The sequence below is a fragment of the Pseudophryne corroboree genome, chromosome 6 (genome assembly GCF_028390025.1).
Source record: "Pseudophryne corroboree isolate aPseCor3 chromosome 6, aPseCor3.hap2, whole genome shotgun sequence".
Lineage (NCBI taxonomy): Eukaryota > Metazoa > Chordata > Amphibia > Anura > Myobatrachidae > Pseudophryne > Pseudophryne corroboree.
Window position 1 is genome coordinate 407,431,778 of NC_086449.1, and position 23,131 is coordinate 407,454,908.

Here is a 23,131-nt window from a genome sequence, read left to right on the forward strand (position 1 = left end):
TGGTAGTTAATGAGAAGGTATTTTTATAGATCCCTTCCCAATCATCTGTGGTCACCAAACCCCCCAGGTCTAATTCCCAATCTCTGACAAATTTCGGTTGGGAAGAAAATCTATGATTCACGATCCACTTGTAAATCGTGGAAAGAGTGTGTCTAGGGTATGTGTGAGAGAGGCACATCTGTTCAAATAGAGTCAGTGCTCGTATACCCTTTCCAGAAGAGCAAAAAGTCTGTAGGTAATGTTTAATTTGTAGATATCTCCAGATTTCTTTATTTTGTAGATTCCATTTAGTTTGCAGTTCGGGAAAAGGTATTATACCAGATAAGTCTAGCATTTGATTAGTTCTCCGGATGCCCTTTTCTTGCCATGCATAGAACGACAAGGAGTGGCATCCAGGGGGAAATTCAGGATTCCCAAACAGTGGTGAGAGTGGGGAGGGATGTGCTGAAATATGTGGGAGGGAGCGCAGGAGACGCCAACCCGAAAAGATGGGACCAGCCAGTGGGTGCATGACCTGGGGGACTTTAGAAAGCCAGGGGGAGTTCACGCTAAGAGAGGGAAGAGAGGCCAGTTCAATGTCTACCCATTGTTTCCTGTGGAGTTCACTACTCCATTCCATGACTCTCGTAAGGAGTACTGCATGGTAATAGGATAAAAAGTGAGGAAGTTGGAGACCTCCTTGATGTTTCCGTCTAAAGAGGATCTCATGCTTAAATCGGGGTTTTCGCCCCGCCCAAATGTAGTCTCTGATCTTTCGTTGTAGTGAGAGGAACCATGGTCTAGGAATAGTAACAGGCAGGGTTTGTAATAGGTAAAGAATTCTGGGTAAAATATTCATTTTGATTACTGCTATTCTCCCTATCCATGAAATTTTTTTCCCGCCCCATTTGGAGAGATCAGATTGGAGTTTTGATAAGAGTGGGGGGAAATTCAATTGGTAAATTTGGGAGAGATCCTTGTGAAGGATTACTCCTAAATATTTTAATTGTGATGGATGCCATGCAAAGGGCGAGATAGATTGTAATACTTGGAGGCTGGTCTGGTCTAGTGTTAAATTCATTGCTGTAGATTTTGATAAATTAATTTTAAAATTGGAGAGAATGCCAAAACGCTTGAACTCTTTAAGAAGATTGGGTATAGAGGTCAAAGGATTAGAAATCACTGCAAGGAGGTCATCTGCAAATAGGGCAAGCTTGTACTCCGTCTTCCCCACCTGCAGCCCTGTGATGTTAACATTCTGGCGAATGGCCCTCGCCAGGGTCTCCATGCATAGCACAAAAATAAGTGGTGACAGAGGACACCCCTGACGAGTCCCATTCCGTATCTGGAACGGGTCTGATAGTTCACCGTTGATACGTACGCGGGCAGCGGGGTCAGAATACAGAGCCCTAATTCTCTGGAGGCCCACCATGCCCATGCCCATGTGTTCCAGCACCCCCAATAGGAAATCCCAGTCAACTCTGTCAAATGCTTTTTCTGCGTCTGTTGAGAGGAGAATGGAGGGGGATTTACAAGTTGAAGCGTAATGAATCAAATCAAGAACCTTCGTGGTGTTGTCCCTGGCCTCGCGGCCCGGGACAAAACCCACATGGTCCGAGTGTATCAGTTTTGGAAGGAAGAGTTTTAAGCGATTCGCCATTAATTTGGCGAAGAGCTTCAAGTCTACGTTTAGTAGGGAAATGGGTCTATAGCTGGAACAGTGTGACGGGTCTTTGCCCTCCTTATGGATCACTGTGATGTGTGCGAGCATAGACTGGGGGGAGAAGGAGGACTGGTCTGAAACCTGATTAAAAGCTCTAAGCATCATAGGTAGCAAAACATCTCCAAATGTCTTATAGTAGGCTAGAGAGAAGCCATCGGGGCCCGGACTCCTGCCATTTGGGGTGGTTTTAACCGCTTCCTCGAGCTCTGCCAGAGTGTAGGGGTTCTCAAGTGACTCGACTTCTTCAGGTGTAAGAGTGGGGAAATTAATTTCCCTTAAAAACTCTGCAATGGAGGCCTTTCGGGGAAGATCAGATTCCGCCTCCGAGGAGCTTCTTAGGTTGTATAATTGGGTATAATAATGTCGGAAAGCTGCTGCTATCTCTGTCGTGGTGTGTTGTGTTGTTCCCGTATGGGATTTTACTTTAGATATAAAAGATGCTGCGCGTTGAGCCTGGAGAGCCCGCGCTAGCAGCTTCCCAGGCTTGTTCCCCCATAGGAAATAGCGACTGCGACATTTTCTAGCCTCTAACTTCAATCTGTGGGACATAAGCGAGTCTAATTCCTTCCGAGCCATTAATAATGATTGAAGGTTTTCATCTGACATGGTGGATTTATGGAGAAGTTCTAATGCTTGAATTCTTTGTAACAAGGCCTCCCGTGCCGCCATATGTTGTCTTTTCCTATGGGCGCCCAGTTGAATGAGTTTTCCTCTTATTACACATTTGTGTGCCTCCCAAACTACCACTTTAGAGATCTCCTCTGTGTCGTTGACCTCAATATAATCGGCTATCGCCTCTCTGATCTGCTGCTGGCAACTAGGGTCCTGGATGACCATCTCGTTTAGTCTCCACGTGTAGGAGTTCGGGCGGGCAGGGGACAGGCGAACCCCCAGAGAGACAGGAGCATGGTCTGTCCAGGACATGTTGCCCACAGCAGACACTTCGGCCAGGTGCAAAAATCTATGCGGGATAAATAAGTAGTCAATCCTAGTGTAAGTGTTGTGAGGGTGTGAATAAAAGCTAAAATCCCTAGTGGAGGGGTGTTGTATCCTCCAGACATCTATAAGTTGGAAGTTATGTAGGATCTTCCGGACCCTACGGTGTAATTTATCCGAATACCTTGGGGAGGGGTTGGAGGAGTCTAATCGGGGCTCCAAAGACCAGTTTAAATCCCCGCCAAAAAGCAGAATCCCATTATAATGAGGTTGGGCTAGCGTTAGGACTCTTTCCAAAAAGCCTGGCTGTGCCTTATTGGGGGCATAAACATTGAGAAATGTAAGAGCTCTATTAGCGATGGTGCAGTTTACAAGTAGAGCCCTGCCGGGGACAAGTTGGTGACAAACAACCTCAGCGAGGGTAACATGCTTGGCGATCAGAATCGCTACCCCCAATGTCTTACCATCAACGTTATTGGAAAAATACCCTGTAGGGAAGTCTCGATTCCTGAGAGAGGGGGCCACTCCCTCTTTAAAGTGAGTTTCTTGCACAAAGGCAACGTCTGCTTTTTCGGCTTTCAATTCTCGTAAGGCCCTTGACCGCCTCTCAGGAATGTTGAGTCCCCGGGCATTAATAGAAACCACTTTTAGTAATGCCATTTACTCGTTCCAAAAAGAAATAGTAAATCTGGTCTTACCGAGATCCCAGCAGCATAGAGTAGGGTTTGGGCATTGGTGAGTCTAGGTAATTTTGGAAGGGAAGAGAGAACCTGGAGAAGAGGAGGGGAGAAAGAAAGGGATAGAGGGAGAACAACAGAACAGAAGAGCATAGCAATATATAACAGTTGAACATGTGAAGACGTAACACCGCTCCTGGCGATACGAACAACGGGGACCGTGTCCCCGTCGGTCGCTCCAGGACCAAACATTGCGGTGCAAATGGGGTAACAACGGGGGGGACGGATCCGCCCTCCCACACGAACTATATCAATGGAACATAATTAATAACCATAATAATATGAACATTGCATGCCATCACATTCGGAACAGTACATTGCCCGAGCTACAATAATATAGTAGATACCGTGTCAGAGTTGCTTAAATCTCACTCTATTCGGGAAGTTAAAATGTCTAAGACCCTCGGGCATGACGGGACTGTCAAATATAGAGGCGGGAGTCCGGGAGGCAATGCGCCCCTCAACTGCATGGTGTCTCAAGGGAGGCAGTCTTCATATAGGAGCCATGGGCCCTCCCATGGGGACTTGACATAATGAAGTAGTCCTCTCCGTGCCCGTCAGTCCTGCGTAGCGAGGAAAGGTTGCCGTTTTAAAGGTGGGGCGATCAGGTCTTCGCAGCCGAGGGAGAAGATGAAGATTGAGGGGACGGAAGGGAGCGATTCCTTTTCTGTGCTGCTGAAGGAGATCCCACTGTTTGGAAAGGTATGTCAGCCAGGGGAGGTTGGGGGGGGGGGGGGGCGTATCCTCAAGCCTACGGATTGCCACTCAGGGACCCGTACTGGGTCAATAGATAGGGTGGAGCAGAAGGGGGCGACATCCTCGGGGGTCCAAATCGTTGCAGACCTGCCGTCATTGGTCGCTGTGATGCTGAAGGGAAAACCCCACCTGTATTTGATGTTGTTGTTTTTTTTTTTAACATCAATAATTTTTTATTGGTTTTTGTATCGGATGCAAAAAGAAAAAGGGAAGGGGTACAGAAAAAAAACCAGGGTGGGGAGGGATGTACACGTCAATGAAATGTAACATACATTTAGAACAGATAACATAACACTAAGCAGGTATACTGGTATCCTAGTCATGTTAACGGTTTGAGGTGTGCATAGCTAATTCGATAAGGTTTCTCCGCTCCGTCTCTAGCATCGGGTGGGAAGCAGTTTACAACATTATAAATGTGGTATCTAGTGTAAACCCAAGGGGGAAGCATGAAGGATAAAGCACTCAAGGAGTAGAAGATTCCTCGTTCAGGCTGAATTGTAAGGGGGATGTCTTCCCTGGGTGTGATATAAGGGCAGAACCTTCCCCCTCCGTGACGTATTCATGCCATTGGAACCATTTCACAGTGGGAGAGGTAGCAGAAGAGGAATAGGGCACACACTCAGTTTCCATGGTATAATGGAAATGAACTTTATGGAACACCCTTAGAGCAGGGGGAACCACCGCTTGTTTCCAAGCTTGGGCCAAGGTTGCCCTAGCTGCTATACAGATGTGTCCCAATAAGTACTTTTGGGAGGCTGATACCTCTAGGGGATACATATGCTGGAGAGCTAAAGCTGGGGACGGGCTTAAAGATAGGCATAGGACTTTATTTATCAGCACAAATACTTCTGCCCAGAAAGTTTGGAGAAGGGGACATGACCAAAAGATATGGTATAAATGTCCAACTTCTCCACAATTCCTCCAACAGAGTGGTGAGCAGGAAGGCCAGAATGTGTGAAGTCTGTCCGGGGTCAGGTATAATCTATTCAGTAATTTAACATGCATTTCTGAATGGTTTAAACAACGAGACATGCGAAATGTTAATCGATACAATTTCTCCCACTGTGACTCGGCTATGGGAATACCCAAGTCCCCCTCCCAGCGCCTCTGAGCATTAGACTTTTGGTATGGGACTAACGAGATGAGTATATTGTACCAATATGTGATATCTTTAGTTGATGTAGATAAAACCACACGGGATCGAATAGACTGAACTAGAGAGCTGGGGGGAGTTTTTACGCTGGGCAGACTCTTAAACCAGTGTCTGATTTGAAAGTAGTGAAACAGTTCAGTATTTGGGAGGGCGAATTTATCGTGCAGTTGGGCGAATGAAAGGAAAGTAGTTCCATCTAACAAGTCTCCAAGGGTATGAATATTACAGGCAGTCCACGTAGAAATATGTAAGTTGGGTATTAACCTACTCACTGCTTTAAGTGAAAGGGCCGTGTAGGGGGTGGAGATGCCAGGAAGCCTACTCATCAAGCCATCCCATACTCTTAAAGAGGAAGCCGTAGAGGGGAGGATATTCAAGTCATTGGGACGGAAGACTTTAGGAGTCCACAGCAGGTCTGTTAAGGGGTATCCTATGCTACTGACCTCTTCAATATGAGCCCACAAGGGTGCGGGATTGGAGATGTTCCAAGCTTTCAGTTGGGCAAGTACACAAGCTTCCTGATACATACTTAGGTCAGGCACTGCGAGGCCTCCTCTGTGTCGAGGAAGTATCATTCTAGTGTGTGCCAATTTTGGGGGGTGCGTTTTCCACAGGTATCTTGTCATGACAACTCTGCATTTATCGAGATATGGTTTGGGGAAAGAATAAGGTATAGTGCGAAATAAATACATAAGTTTGGGTAATAAAGACATTTTAAAGGCAGATAAACGTCCTAGCCAGGATATCTCATACAGCAGCCACGAGGATGTCAGGTTCTGGAGAGTGAGTATCAGGGGTGGGAGATTTAAATCGAACACAGCAGAGGAGGTAGGAGGGATATGTATCCCGAGGTATGTGAGTGAATTGAGTTTCCAATTATACGGGTATTGAGATCGTAAAGCAGCCGTGAGTGTATCGGGTAAGTGGACCCGGCAAAGCGTCAGTTTTAGTTGTGTTCAGTATATAGTATGATGCCTCACTGAAGTCGAGTAGTATGGAATGTAGATGAGGGAGAGAAGAGGAGGGTTGAGATACAAAGAGGAGAACGTCGTCAGCAAAAAGACACAACTTATGGGAGAGTCCTCCATGGGTCAGTCCTGGGAATGCAGCATCTGCTCTGACTCTAGCTGCTAGGGGTTCAATACTTAGAGCATAAATCAAAGGTGAGAGAGGGCATCCCTGGCGGGTACCATTAGTGATTGGGAAGGCGTCCGACAAGAATCCATTGCTAAAAACCTTTGCTGACGGGAAGGTATATAGTGCTAAGATTGACGCCAGGATCTGGGCCGAGAAGCCAAATTTAACCAAAACAGTACGCATATATAGCCAACTTAGTCTGTCGAACGCCTTCTCAGCATCCAATGAGAGTAACAAAAATCCCTCGGTGCCAGGGGCCCTATCTATCAGGTTGAAAACCCTGCGGGTGTTGTCAGAGGCCTGTCTGCCAGGTACAAACCCAACTTGATCGGGGTGAATCAACAGTGGTAAATAAACGCTAAGTCGGGATGCTATCATTTTAGCATAGAGCTTAACATCACTATTAAGCAATGCAATTGGTCTGTAATTGTGGCAGTGGGCAGGGTCTTTCCCAGGTTTGGGGATAGTTACTACCTGAGCCTCCAGCATTTCCTTAGGGAAGGTACCAGTACTGGTTATATCATTAAACAGAGCGGTCAAAGTGGGGGAGAGACGGTCCGCAAAGGAAGCGTAAAAGTCGTTAATGAACCCATCGGGGCCCGGGGCTTTATCTTTAGGGAGGGATTTAATCGTGGATTCGACCTCTAGTGCGGTCCAAGGAGCATTTAAGGCGTCTAGCTGATCAGGGGTTAAGGTGGGGAGGTTGACAGAGGAAAGAAACGCTTGTATAGAGTCAGGAGTGGGCTGGAATGTGAGGGGGTCAGAATGCAAGTTATACAATTTAGTATAATAGGCTGCGAATTGGTTAGCAATATCTAGAGGGTTGGCAAGCTTAGAGCCTGTAGAGGAAAGAATGAATTTAATTCTGTTGCGAGCTCGTTGGGAACGAAGTCTGCGAGCAAGCATTTTACCGGGTCTGTTACCTACTAAATAGAATTTCTGTCGTAGTCTATTGAGGGCTATTTGGGTTCTAAAAACTAAGAGTTTTTGTAGTTGGCTGCGGATGTCAGCTAGTTCTTTACGTAAAAGCCGGGTGGGGTGCTTCTTATTCTTGTCTTCAGCTATTTTAAGTCTCTGTTCCAGGTCTATTTGGAGTTGTTTGGCTTGCTTTTTAAGCGTAGCTCCAGCCTGAATAGCGGAGCCGCGGACAACCGCTTTTAACGCACACCAGTAATTTGGTAAAGAAGTGTCCGAGGGGGAATTAGTATCTGTATACAGGGACAAGCTGTCTGAGATAATCTTTTTGGCTAGCGCGTCGTGCAGCAAATGGGGAGATAATCGCCATGGTCTGGGGGGCGCGGGAGGAGACCCAATGTGCCACTTCCAGTATATCGGAGCGTGGTCGGACCAAGTGATAGGTAGGATATCTACCGCACCAGACTCCTGTAAGGTCCATTTATCGCATAGCACGAGGTCAATTCGTGAATATGAGTTGTGAACTGGTGAAAAGAACGTGTAGTCTCTACCTGAGGGGTTGCGAATTCGCCAAATGTCATATAAGTCAAACTCCGCCACCACATTACGCAGCGCTAATGAGGGGCCAGAGCGAGTTTTAGATGTAGTTGCGGGGGGCTGGGATGATTTATCTAGTTTAGGATCTAGTACTAAGTTAAAGTCTCCTAGGAGAATTAGGGAGCCGACCCGGACCTTCTGGATAAGCAAGCATAGCTTCCGAATAAAGGCCACCTGGTTCGAATTAGGTGCGTATAGAGAGACTATAGTGACAGATTTACCCTCCAAAATACCCGTGAGAATTAAGTACCGGCCTGCTTTATCTGCAATTTGGGAGTGGAGAGTAAAAGGGACACCATTTCTAAACAGCAGAGCTACTCCATTTCTTTTAAAGGGTCCGTTGGCGAAATACCCAGTAGTGAACCTATGGTCTTTCAAAGCAGGGGGATTGTGGGAGGAGAAGTGAGTTTCTTGTAGGGCAACTATATCGGCTTTATACTTATGGAAGGAGGTTAGAGCTAATCTTCGTTTGTTGGGGGAGTTTAATCCCTTAACGTTCATTGAAAGAATACCAACCATACTTATTCAGTTAAAATATCATGCAAGTGACGGCATCCCATCCGGATGGGGGGGGAGGGGGGGGACACACAGAAAACACGAAAACGGGGCGATCTGCTTAGATATAATAAAACAAAAGGGAAGGAAAAGTAAACTGACCCAGTACATCGGGTCTGCATAGCTACTGCAGGGGGAAAATTAATGCAGTAGATAAACTAGGGGCAGGCGGACTCTTCGATCCGCCCAGAGTCATTGAGAAAACAAATAGCTAATATGTAGGGGGAATAACTGTCTAATTCCATCTAAACATAAATGTCTCGTGGGGTATAGACATATATTAGGAAAACACAAGTGTAGTACATAATGGTATGGCATATCTTGCTAGCGGAAGTACTTCCGTCTGCTGTAATCAGCGAGTGCTATAAAGATAGGCCATTAAACAGGTAAACTGGGGCGAAAACTGAACGGCCACATTTAAGTGGGAGAGTATGCGCTATAAGAACTAGTGGGAAGAATGTGTGTCTCGCCCAGAAGGATTCGATAGCCATAAGAGCAACAATAAACATAATACAATAAAGTCGATATCTCTAACGAAATATAGAAAGGCATGTTAACACAATCTTTAGTTTCGTAACGCTTTCACTCAGTGGACCATTCCGAACGAGGGGGAGGACGCCTCTCATGAGAGGATGGTAATTTCACCGAGATGTCCCAGTCCTCTAGCAGCTTCACTCCGGCTTCCAGCTCTGATATAGTAAACGAAGAGCCATCATAAAATATAATCAGCTTCACTGGAAAGCCCCACCTATACCGGATATCTTGGGCTCGGAGGGCGGTGGTAATCGGGGCTAAACTGCGTCTTTTAGAAAGGGTGAGTGCGGAAAAGTCCGGGAACAGTTGTAGGCCTCCTAGGGTATCGGAGTTCTCTGCATCTCGAGTAGCTTGGAGAATACGTTCCTTAACGGTGAAAAAGTGTACTCGGAGTAACGTATCTCTAGGTAAGGAGTTGGAGAGGAACCGAGGTTTAGGAAGGCGATGAATCCTGTCAATTAGCAGTTCTGCATCGGGTACGCCAGGTAGCAGTTTACGGAACAAGGCCATCGCGTATTCCGTCAGATCGGAGTTATCTACCGAATCGGGTATTCCACGTATTTTAATATTGTTCCGTCTGGAACGGTCCTCCATATCTGCCATTTTGTTTTTAAATGTGTCCAACTCGTTTTGTTGTTGGTCGTGAGCTGTAATGAGATCATTATGTGATGTCACCAATTCTTCCAGTTTGCGCTCTAGAGTGTCGGTTCTATCACCAATGGCTGTCAGCTCAACCTTAACTTCCCGTATAGCAGCTGTGAGTTCATGAGTTAAGTCCGATTTAAAGGCCGTCAAGACCTGGCAAAGGGTCTTCACGGTAAGTGGAGCATCCGAGTTCGGATCTACGCCTGACACTGAGAGCGAGCTGGTCAGATCAGATGTATGTGGGCTTTTCGTGGAAGGGGTCGACACTCCTCGAGGTAGCGGGGACGCCTGATGTTGTTTCCGGATCGGGAGAGATACCTGAGGAGGTAGTGTGCCCTTTGCTTTTTTAGGTGCCATATTGAGATAGAAGAAAAAATAGAAAAAAAAAAAATAGCTGATCTGAGGGTAGTGCAGCAGCCGGAACCTTCTAGGCTGATGTGTTATAAAGTAGACAGGGTGCTGGTTTTCAGACGTATTCCCATGTTAAACGGTAAGACTCTGGGCGGAGGGGATACATTTCAGGGGTCACATCTGGCCGGGCTGTATGAATGTAGCGATGAGAGCCGTCTCAAGCTCAATAATGATGGTGGGAAAGCACCAGGGAGGGCTGAGAGCAGTATCAGATTAGTAGGAGAGGGCACAATTAGCTGGCAGACCTTATCACATTAACTGCATCCAGCAGTGTATTATATGTTTTCAATAGGTAGAGGGTACTTGCAGACATACAGCATACAGGGTGTGTGGGCTGAAAGGTTATTGCAGATCTGCTTTGCAGTTATACTGCATGCATGTAATGTCAGAAGCTATGAGGAGCTTTCCAAGATGGCCGCCGCCAGAGTAATCAGGGCAGAGACCCTTCTTCCCCTTGCTATTGCAGGCACAGGGAGAGAGCTGTCGGCCCACTACAGGTACCTGAGAGTCTGGGGAGGGTCTCCGCCGGTCAGGGGATGCGTGGGGTGCCCACAGGAGGTCCGCCGGGTCCCGCCGCGGCCGCGGGCGAGTCCCGGAGCTCGACGTCGGGTTCACTTCAAACTCGAGGCCCTGGCTTCTGGAAGTCCCGTAGGCCCCGATCTCGTACTGGCTTAATTCGTCTCTCAGCGGTGCGGGAGGCCTCTCCGGGGAGTTCACAGCAGACAACAGCTCGCTGGGGGAGATTAGGAGTCAGTAGAGGCTAATTTGAGTTGATTATGGCTAATTTAAAGCCTTTATGTGCAGGAGCTCCAGCTCAGTGTGACTGTGCAGGACAGCGTCCAAGCCACGCCCCATTTGATGTTGTTTTTACGGAGAGCATCTGTTAGGGGTTTTAGTTGACGTCTTGACTGTAGGGTGTGGCGAGAAAGGTCCTGGAAGACCTGGATAGGTGCGCCGTTGAAGTCTAGGTCTCCTGCGTTCCGGAGTTTCCTGATTATCTCTTCTTTTTGGCTGTAGTAGTGAAGTCGGCAAATAATGTCTCTTGGTCGGTCGGACTGCAAGCCTCTGGGACGCAGTGCTCTGTGTGCCCTGTCGAAAACAATGGGGTCGTTCGGGTTAGTTTCCAGGACTGCGCCAAAGATCTTGTTGAGGACATCTGAGATGCTTTGCTGTGGTATGTCTTCGGGAATGCCCCTCACTCGCAGGTTATTCCGACGTCCCCTGTTGTCTATATCATCAAGATGGTCGTGCAGGTTCTGAATCTCTTCTGCTTGAAGTCTGATAGTATCCACCAGTGCGTGTTGGAAAGCGTTGGATTCATCTCCCCTGGTCTCCAATGTTTCAATTCGAGAACCCAGCTGAGTCAGTTCAGACCGAAGTGAGGACACCTCAGAGTGGACCACATCTCGGAGTTTACTCTCCAAAGATGTGAAGTCCGCCTTAGTGGGCAAGGTCTGCAGGAGGGTGAGGACTTTCTGCATGTCTTGCTGTCCAGTGGAGTTCCTATCTGGTGTAGTCACCTTGGTTTCGCCTTGCTTCTCCGCCCTCTCGGAGTGTGCCGGAGAGGGAGGCGTCGGTGGAGTCGACATAACTGTATCTTTCCGGAGATTGAGAAACCGCCTTAGGTCTGAGCGGGGGGTGACTTCAGACTGACAAATAGAGGTTTTCACTCCCCTACGTTTCCTGCGACTCATGGGTAGTAAGAAGGAGATGTGGGCGTCGAAACCTGTGCGACAGGCGTTGGGGCAGATGTATTGGGCGATTCCGTATCACAGGTCACACTTTGAGCACTCCCTCGGTCCCATATCCCAGAGCTTGGGGCTGATATTCACTGATCCCTAAGTCGCCACCATACGGAAGAGAGTGTCAGGAGCAGTGGTGGATGCGTTTGGTGAATCGCGCAGTTACAGACATGTCCGGGTGGATGCGTTATCGTGTCGGGTCTAGCAAGTTATTGCAGAATCAGCAAAACAGATCTGTGGTCATTTTGGTAGTAGAACGTGTTAGAAGGCGTCAGCCATCATCCCTCGAGACGGCCCTACATGGCTGCAGGAGGAAGCGTCTATTTCCTTGTGGGTGGGGACATGATGGTCACCCAGCGGTGGCTAGTTGTAGGCAATTTGTTTTGTTATAATACAAGCAAGTGTAGCAGTAGGGGAGGTGAGATGTAGCAGGGGTCCACCAGGGGGAGCTTCAGTTCCCTATGTCAGGCAAAGAATGTGCAGCTCGTCCCCTATAACTAGTGGGGTGGTTGGAATCCTGTGTTGACAGCCCCTATCACCTACACCTTATTTGGCAGCAGGGCTATAAAGCACCCCAGAGCAGCTTCTCTTAGTATGGGCACCTTTGCCATTTGCCAGTGATGTCTGCCAGGGTCTAAAATGGCGCCGCCAGGCTGCTGTCTCCAGGTGCCTGTAATGGGCCTTATGTATCCCCTGCCTGCGGGATATTTCCAGTGGTGGCAGTGGCTGGCGTCCCCGGAGCTCAGGTGGGGTCTCCTTGGGCACGCTGTGAGCTTTAACTATAGCAGTGGCCGCGTCCGGCCCCGGGAGCGGTATCACGTGACCGGCGCCGCACTCTCGCTACGGAGCCAGCCGCCGGGCACACAGGGACCCGCCGCACAGAGCGTATCGTCCGGGTACAGACTCACCAGGACGGGGTGACGCGTGGTGAGTGGTGCGGGGGCTCCGGGGGTGTAGGGGACAGCTCCAGCCCGTCTCTCCGCCGCAGGGCGCCGCACTTCCGGTCCGGGGCAACTCCAAACGCGAGGTCCCGGCTCCAGCTGGCAGGGAAGGCCGCAACCCGCACGGGTCCAGGGGGCACCCGCCGGCTCTGCAACCGCCCTGTTCAGTGCTGGGGGGGTCCGGGTAGGATATATGAAGGGTACCAGTTAAGTCTGTATGGCAAATGAGCAGTTAAAACTGCTACTGTAACAGGAGCTTAAGTGCTGCACAACCTCCTGCATCCACAGCCAGGCCACCCCCCCTAAAATGTCGGTATTTTGACTGTCAGTCAATTGTTGTCGGTATTTTGACGGTCGGATTTTGATTGTAGGTATTTCATACTAAACCTGATGTAAGCATTAAGCTTTGTTAAACCTGCTGCTGCATTGGTGAGTCCTCTCTTTGTATATATTATATGTTTCTGGACCTGCATGGGATTGCCAGCTGGATGCACCTCTTTATTGGATTCAATGAAGATGTGAGTGCTGATTTTCCTTTAAATATCTATCTATCTATCTATCTATCTATCTATCTATCTATCTATCTATCTATCTATCTATCTATCTATCTATTACATATTTCTTTATTCATATTCATACATGTGCAAAGAAAGAGCTTTAATGTGTTTAGCTAAATAACCAATGAGGGACATTTATAGTGCGAATATGAATAAGAATAGAAAGATAGATAAAATAATCTATACAACAAAGAAGGTGCTTTCTTATCTTTGGAAGGTTTGTAGCACATTTTGGATAGATACTAAGCAGCAACTTTTGCAAGCCAATGATTCTTGTAGGCTTTCACATGAAATATAAAACAGCAATAATATTACACGGAAAACCAGGTGTGTTTTGCATTAAATAGTATATATTTTAGGGTAAAAAGTACAAACAGCTGAGAATTGGTAGTTTCAAAAGCCACTGCTTTGTAATTGTAGCCCTTTGCATTAAACTATGTAGTTACCACAATATCAACCTCTGTTTACTGTAAGCTCACAGAAATGTGTAAGGGACATCCTACTAATACATTGCTTATTTATCCATATAAGGAAGAACCTGTAATGGGTATAGTCCAGTGGTTCTCAAACTGTGTGCCGTGTAACCCTTAGGTTCCTCGGGACACTTGCAGGGGTGCCCTGGGTTGATGGTCTAGGACCAATTCAAATTATTTATGGTCAATGTAATAGGCAAAACCACTACTGGTGGCTGCCAATCATAACATATGTGGACAAGCAGAAGCAAATCTTGTCCCTCACCACATAATTGAACATAAGGATGACATAAAAACACAATTTACTTCATTTAATATCTTTTCACAGTAAGAAGCTTTTGGCCTAGGGGTGCCGTGAAAAAAATTCTGATACTCTAGGGCGCCGTGATTCAGAAAAGTTTGGCAACCACTGGTATAGTCTATGAGGGATATTTATCAAATCTCTGAGAGATAGAGTAGAGAAGTTGCTCATACTGTAGCAACTAATCAGTTTCTAGCTAATTGTGTTTTTGCACAGGCTGTAAAATGTCGTTAATTACAACACCAGGTATTCTCTGGGGGTCCCCCTCACAGATACTGACCCAGCCCACCACCGTTTTGCTTCCAAGATCGGACGAGATCGGGCTCTGTCGGTGGGGTATGGTAGTAATTGTTAACCACGATTAGTCGACATGCCAATGAGAGTGCACCTAGTACAGAATTCAGGATAAAGACACAAATTGCGGATCTGCTTTCTATGTTAGACGCAGGATTAACCTGTGAATCATGGATAAGAGTCCGCTGATATAAGAAATGAGTAGAAGTGAGAGAATGTATAGAAATCCGTATAATGGGATTATGTCAGGTATTAGCCTGAGTCATCAGAGAGGTACAGTATAAAAGGATTTTTAAAGCTTAAATGCGCACTCTAAAGAAAGCCCCACTGTGGGCCAGATCAGGATGTGCTAATTATAGCTTGTGCTGAATTTGCACCGATTAACTCCATATGTAGACACAAATTATTACATTATAGAGCAGCTAAGAGAGTACCACAAAAAATATATATATGTGTAATAAAAATATGTCAGGTATTAGCCTGAATCAAATTACACCGGCTATGACATGTGCTGAGTTTAACTGATTATTCCCACATATATGACATAATTACTTGCAAAATGTGTCATGAATCAAAACAGATTGCAATTGCTGTATCTTGTCTGTACAATCTTATTACCACTGAGTTAAAAAGCAAAAAAAGGGATTTTTTTGCTGCAAACAGATATTGGTTACAAAAAAAGGTAAGAAAAAATACCAGTCACTGCCCAGATCCCTGGGTCAGTCTGAGGTTAGAGGGATCTAAGTGATGCTCCTGGTGTCCTTTGGTCAAGTCTGGAAAACGCGTTTCACCCGTCCTGCGGGCTTGTTCACTTCCAATGCTGCTAATTGCAGTAGTAAGCCAGGTTTAAATACCAGTTAGGAGAAAACCCAGCCAATCACTGAAGTAAAAAAATGCCTGCCTGATTGATTTCAGGTGATCCGCTGTGATCAGCGGAAGTGACATCGTCTCTCCGGTTGCTAGGTTACCCTGGTAGCTGTACATACTCGGGAAGAGATGACTCGATTGTGAGGTTGCAGATGGCCGTGTCTGACATCGTTGCCGCTGCCCCCGGTCAGCTGTTTGCTGGCTCAAATTACTTGTGCTTCGTATCGTCTCCCCGGCAACCCGGGCAGAGACGATTACGTCATATCCGGTCAGTACCTCTGCGTCCCGTTGCTGGGCAACTGAGAGAGGAATGTTCCTTTATATGTCAACAGGAGTGACGTCCTCTCTCAGGTTGCTAGGTTACCCTGATTGCTGTACACATTAGAGGAGAAGTGATTCATAGGTTGGGTTGTGTGCGACCCTATCTGACATCGCTGCCGCTGTGGCCCGGTCCGCTGTATATTAGCTTAAAATTGCTTATGCTCCGTGTCATCTCCCCGGCAGCCTAGACAGAGGTCATTGCGTCTTTTCGGGTTATCCTCTGTGTCCCGTCGCTAGGCAAATAAATAAAAATAAAAATAAAAGATAAAAGAGGTTCCTTTGTGTATTGGAGGCGGGTAGGCATCCTGCACTCAAAGGTTGCTTATGCTCCATGTCGTCTCCCCGGCAACCCGGGCAGAGCTAAAAGTGTGAGAATGGTGATAAATGTGAGATATCACCCTGATCAGGGTGCTATTAACTATGTGGAGTGGTCTACTAGGTCTATTGAAATATTGTGATGGACATTGGAATAGTTGATCTCCATGACTAGTGAATGTTGTGAGTGAAACATCTAGCTGCTTGGTGCAGTAACAGGTGTGTGTTGAGGGAGAGTGAGCCTATTGAGGTGTGAGTCTGTTCGGTGCGGACGAAGTGTTCTTGTCTAGATAGGTGTTAATTTAAACGATGGCTGTGGACCCTTGGAAATGTGTTGTGAGGAGTGAACAAACCAAACGGGGGTGAAGGGCGTGTGTACTTCTGAGTAATTTTGGAAAAAATATATTGGGGTGAGAAAGTGTCCAAAACGTGAGGAGTGGGGGATGTGTGTAGGTCCAATTATTGATGAGTAGATTAAGAGGTGAGAGTGTGTTGAGTGCCAGGATTGTGTGTGCTCGTGAGTGTTTATGAGGATGAAACCACCGGGTGCAATTTGGTAGGAGACACCTATTGAGATTAAAGAATAAAGATAAATACGGGATAATTAAGGATATAAGGGTATTAACATGTGAGGTATTATTATAAGAGTAATAGGTAATAAATGATTCATAAAAGTTGATATTATTGGTTGCGAGATAGTGAGTGTGTCTCTTTTACGGACCCTTTACTTGTCCTCTAAATCCTCAAACAAGGGGGATACCCAGGTGTGCTGTTATTAAGTGATGAGGAAAGTGACGGAACCATTGTAGGAAGAGATGTCACAAATGTCCTATTTAGCGACCATGCAAGGTGGGCAACAGTATTGTATACCCTAGTTGTCTGGGTTAATGGGTAGTAAGTTTGTTACTTATTAGGACCCATTAATTGGTCCTATTAGAAACCAGAGTGTGTGCTTGGGAATTACCAAGGTGTGCAAATTATCAGGTGAAAGAGAAGGTGAATAGAAAAATATTTTATTATATTGAAACAAAAAAAAAAAAATATATAAAATATATATAAGGCCCAGTGTGAAGGAAAATGACAAGATTGTTATCATTCACGAGGCTGCAGAGTAAAGGAATGTTTCATTGTGTTCTGGTCATCTAAAGAAAAGCACTGTAGTCTATGCTTTCATTGAGACCCATTGGTTTGTATGTATTGAGTTTGAATATCCACTCCGTTTCTTTCTTCAGGAGTTCCTTGCTAAGATCTCCTCCTCTGATGCCCAGCTGGACTTGTTCCAAGCCATAAACCTTCAGTTCTTTCAGAAAGTCCGTGTGACAGGAGTGAAAATGTCTTGCCACTGAGGTCAGTTTTCTCATTCGCATGAGATCGCTAGCAGCATTACGGCATGTTCCTACATGTTCCAATATTCGCTCCTTGAATTTTCGGGTTGTCATCCCTACATACCTTAAGTTGCAACTACACTCAATGCAGTAGATCAGACCTTGGGTACTGCAGTTGAAGAATTGTTTGATGGGTATAAGCTTGCCGTATCGGTCAGATATGGAGTTTACTTTCAGTATCTGGGGACATGCTTTGCAGTGTCCGCATGGAAAGGTGCCCCTCAGTGTAATTGACTTGGTTGTCTTGGATTGGAAATGACTCCGTACTAGAAGGTCCTTGATGTTGCTTGATCTCCTCCAGCTCATTTGTATGTTTGTTTCTATAAAAGGTGCCAGGGTCGTATTCAGTCGGAGTATAGGGAGGTGTTTCTCAATAGCCTTCTTGATCTGTCTCCATTCCGGGCAAAAAGTCCCAATAAATCTGATCTGGTTGGCTGGGAGTTTTGGTTGGGAAGATAAGAGTGTCCCTAGGTATCTTGATTGCTTCCTTATATGCCCGTTTCAAGGATCTCTTGCTATAGCCTCTCTCATGTAACCAGTGGAAGAGCTCTTGGCTTTTGATTTTGAAAACATTTTCTTCTGAACAGTTTCTACGGAGTCTCAGGAACTCTCCCTTGGGTATATTCTCAACCGTCGGTGGAAAATGAGCGCTGGTTTGGAAAAGAAGACTATTAGTTGATGTTTCTTTTCGGTAGAGTTCTGTTGATAAGTTGCCTGTGCTGGATTTATAAATGTTAATGTCGAGGAAGGCTATTTTCTCCTGATTGATGGTATGTGTCAGTTTTATATTCAAGTTATTGTTGTTCAGGAGCTTGATGAATTCCATCAGGAGATCTTGATCCCCATCCCATATGACAAAAAGGTCATCTATATATCTCAGCCACAACATCACATGTTCTGTGTATAGATCATTGGTGTCCGTGAAGACATACTTTTTCTCCCACCAGCCCAAAAACAAATTTGCATAGGTGGGCACCCAGACTGCCCCCATAGCTGTACCCCTAACCTGGAGGTAAAAATGTTCCTGAAACGTGAAGTAGTTCTTCTCTAGTACAAATGCCAATAGGTTGTAAAGGAAATTGCCAAAATCACCCTTCTTGTCACCATCAAGAAAGACCTGTGTTGCCCTTAGCCCAGCCTGGTGGTCAATACTGGTGTACAGTGCTTCAACGTCCAGGGTCACCAGTAGGAAATTGTCCTCAAAAATGATATCACTGATCTTCTGTAATAAATCTGAGGTGTCTTTCAGATACGAGGGTAGCTGCAGGACATATACCCGGAGTTGTAGGTCCAAAAAACGACTCGGCTGTTTGAGTAGGCCTCCATTGCCTGACATGATGGGTCTCCCCGGGGGTTTCTTCAGATCTCTATGTGTTTTTGGGAGGAGATAGAATGTGAGTGTTTTGGGGTTCTTTACAGAGAGATATGCATGTTCTTGTTTTGTGATGACCCCTGTTGTCCGGGCTTCTTCTATTAGACTGGTATACTCTTTATGGAAACGGGGCGTGGGGTTATTTAGCAGCTTTTTGTAACATGTAGTTTGTTTCAGTTGTCTCAGATCTTCTGTCACATACATGTCTATAGGCCAAAGCACTATATTGACCCCTTGACGGATGGCTTTATTACCACATCATTCCAGTCTCTCAGATCTCTCAATGCCTCTCTTTCATCGTAGGACAAATTCTGGGGAAAGTAATAGTATTTCCTTTCTCTGCGATGTTTAATCAGATTGAATTCTTTAGATACCATGTCCAAGAAAACCCTAATTTCCGGGCTGTTATTGTCCGGTGGGAAAAAGGTTGACTTGGCTCTACACTTTGGGCGATCTCTTGTCCCTGTTTCTTGTCTCGATTCAGATTGGAGGTCTTCTAGGATTGCCACCATCTCCAGTTCCTCCGAATTCCAAGGGGGGTCTTCCATTGCTCCTTCTTTTCTTGAGTTCTGTTCACTGAAGAAATTTTTGTGAAGCAATTTCCTCCCAAAGAGTCGCAAGTCTTTTTCCCACATAAAGCGATTGAATGGTTTGGTGGGAGAAAAGGAAACCAGCGCTCATTTTCCACCGACGGTTGAGAATATACCCAAGGGAGAGTTCCTGAGACTCCGTAGAAACTGTTCAGAAGAAAATGTTTTCAAAATCAAAAGCCAAGAGCTCTTCCACCGGTTACATGAGAGAGGCTATAGCAAGAGATCCTTGAAACGGGCATATAAGGAAGCAATCAAGATACCTAGGGACACTCTTATCTTCCCAACCAAAACTCCCAGCCAACCAGACAACAAGATCAGATTTATTGGGACTTTTTGCCCGGAATGGAGACAGATCAAGAAGGCTATTGAGAAACACCTCCCTATACTCCGACTGGATACGACCCTGGCACCTTTGATAGAAACAAACATACAAATGAGCTGGAGGAGATCAAGCAACATCAAGGACCTTCTAGTACGGAGTCATTTCCAATCCAAGACAACCAAGTCAAATACACTGAGGGGCACCTTTCCATGCGGACACTGCAAAGCATGTCCCCAGATACTGAAAGTAAACTCCATATCTGACCGATACGGCAAGCTTATACCCATCAAACAATTCTTCAACTGCAGTACCCAAGGTCTGATCTACTGCATTGAGTGTAGTTGCAACTTAAGGTATGTAGGGATGACAACCCGAAAATTCAAGGAGCGAATATTGGAACATGTAGGAACATGCCGTAATGCTGCTAGCGATCTCATGCGAATGAGAAAACTGACCTCGGTGGCAAGACATTTTCACTCCTGTCACACGGACTTTCTGAAAGAACTGAAGGTTTATGGCTTGGAACAAGTCCAGCTGGGCATCAGAGGAGGAGATCTTAGCAAGGAACTCCTGAAGAAAGAAACGGAGTGGATATTCAAACTCAATACATACAAACCAATGGGTCTCAATGAAAGCATAAACTACAGTGCTTTTCTTTAGATGACCAGAACACAATGGAACATTCCTTTACTCTGCAGCCTTGTGAATGATAACAATCTTGTAATTTTCCTTCACACTGGGCCTTATATATATTTTATATATATATATTTTTTTGTTTAAATATAATAATAAGATTTTACTTACCGGTAAATCTATTTCTCGTAGTCCGTAGTGGATGCTGGGAACTCCGTAAGGACCATGGGGAACAGACGGGCTCCGCAGGAGACATGGGCACCCCAAGAAAGAATTTGTATTCTGGTGTGCTCTGGCTCCTCCCTCTATGCCCCTCCTCCAGACCCCAGTTAGAGAAACTGTGCCCGGAAGAGCTGACAGTACAAGGAAAGGATTTTTGGAATCCAGGGTAAGACTCATACCAGCCACACCAATCACACCGTATAACTTGTGATAACTTTACCCAGTTAACAGTATGAACAATAACAGAGCATCAGATAAACCCTGATGCAACTATAACATAACCCTTATTTAAGCAATAACTATATACAAGTATTGCAGAAGAAGTCCGCACTTGGGACGGGCGCCCAGCATCCACTACGGACTACGAGAAATAGATTTACCGGTAAGTAAAATCTTATTTTCTCTAACGTCCTAGTGGATGCTGGGGACTCTGTAAGGACCATGGGGATTATACCAAAGCTCCCAAACGGGCGGGAGAGTGCGGATGACTCTGCAGCACCGATTGAGCAAACGATAGGTCCTCCTCAGCCAGGGTATCAAACTTGTAGAACCTTGCAATTTGAACCTGACCAAGTAGCAGCTCGGCATAGTTGTAATGCCGAGACCCCTCGGGCAGCCGCCCAAGAAGAGCCCACCTTCCTAGTGGAATGGGCTTTCACTGATTTTGGCTGCGGCAATCCAGCCACAGAATGAGCCTGCTGGATCGTGTTACAGATCCAGCGAGCAATAGTCTGCTTTGAAGCAGGAGCACCAAGCTTGTTAGATGCATACAGGATAAACAGTGACTCCGTTTTCCTGACTCTAGCCGTTCTGGCTGCATAAATTTTCAAAGCCCTGACTACATCTAGTAACTCGGAATCCTCCAAATCACGAGTAGCCACAGGCACCACAATAGGTTGGTTCATATGAAAGGATGAGACCACTTTTGGCAGAAATTGTGGACGAGTCCTCAATTCCGCTCTATCCATATGGAAAACCAGATATGGCTTTTTATGAGACAAAGCCGCTAATTCTGACACGCGCTTAGCCGAAGCCAAGGCTAATAGCATGACCACCTTCCACCTGAGATATTTCAACTCCACTGTTTTAAGTGGTTCAAACCAGTGCGATTTCAGGAAACTTAACACCACGTTAAGATCCCAAGGTGCCACTGGAGGCACAAAAGGAGGCTGAATATGCAGCACTCCCTTCACAAACGTCTGAACTTCTGGCAGAGAAGCCAACTCCTTTTGAAAGAAAATGAAAAGGGCCGAAATCTGGACCTTAATTGAGCCTAACTTCAGGCCCAAATCCACTCCCGACTGAAGGAAGTGAAGGAACCGGCCCAGCTGAAACTCCTCCGTAGGAGGATTGCTGGCCTCAGACCAAGAAACATATTTTCGCCATATCCGGTGATAATGTTTAGCTGTTACGTCCTTCCTAGCCTTTATCAGCGTAGGAATGACCTCCTCCGGAATACCCTTTTCTGCTAGGATCCGGCGTTCAACCGCCATGCCGTCAAACGCAGCCGCGGTAAGTCTTGGAAGAGACAGGGTCCCTGTTGCAACAGGTCCTGTCTTAGAGGAAGAGGCCACGGATCTTCTGTGAGCAATTCTTGCAGATCTGGATACCAAGTCCTTCGTGGCCAATCTGGAACAATGAGAATTGTTCTTACTCCTTTTTTATTATTATCCTCAGTACCTTGGGTATGAGAGGAAGAGGAGGAAATACGACTGGAACACCCACGGTGTCACCATGGCGTCTACAGCTACCGCCTGAGGGTCCCTTGACCTGGCGCAATAGCTCTGTAGCTTTTTGTTGAGGCGTGACGCCATCATGTCTATCTGTGGCAGTTCCCACCGACTTGTAATCTGTATGAAGACTTCTTGATGAAGTCCCCACTCTCCCGGGTGTAGGTCGTGTCTGCTGAGGAAGTCTGCTTACCAGTTGTCCACTCCCGGGATGAACACTGCTGACAGTGCGCTTACGTGAGTCTCCGCCCAGCGAAGAATCCTGGTGGCTTCCGCCATCGCCACTCTGCTCCTTGTGCCACCTTGGCGGTTTACATGAGCCACTGCGGTTATGTTGTCTGACTGAATCAGAACCGGTTGGTCGCAAAGTAGGGACTCCGCTTGACGTAGGGCGTTGTATATGGCCCTTAGTTCCAGGATGTTGATGTGAAGGCAAGTCTCCTGACTTGACCACAGGCCTTGGAAATTTCTTCCCTGTGTGACTGGACCCCCACCCCCGGAGGCTTGCATCCGTGGTCACCAGGACCCAGTCCTGAATGCCGAATCTGCGGCCCTCTAGAAGGTGAGCACTCTGCAGCCACCACAGGAGAGACACCCTGGCCCTGGGGGATAGGGTGATTAACCGATGCATCTGAAGATGTGATCCGGACTATTTGTCCAGGAGATCCCATTAAAAGATCCTCGCATGGAACCTGCCGAAGGGAATGGCCTCATATGATGCCACCATCTTTCCCAGGACTCGTGTGCAGTGATGCACCGACACCTCTTTTGGTTTTAACAGGTCTCTGACCAGTGTCATGAGTTCCTGAGCCTTCTCCCTCGGGTGATAAACCTTCCTCTGGTCTGTGTCCAGAATCATGCCCAGGAAAGGGAGACGAGTCGTAGGAATCAACTGCGACTTTGGGATATTTAGAATCTAGCCGTGCTGTCCTAACACCTCCAGAGAGCGTGCTACGCTGATCAGTAACTGCTCTCTTGACCTTGC

The 23,131-nt window shown here is 46.4% G+C and overlaps 1 pseudogene; it reads right to left on the reverse strand.

Moving 5' to 3' along the window:
* Window positions 1-14,323: 14,323 nt before the first annotated feature.
* Window positions 14,324-14,442, reverse strand: LOC134937601 (5S ribosomal RNA; annotated as a pseudogene).
* Between the last annotated feature and the right edge of the window lie 8,689 nt (window positions 14,443-23,131).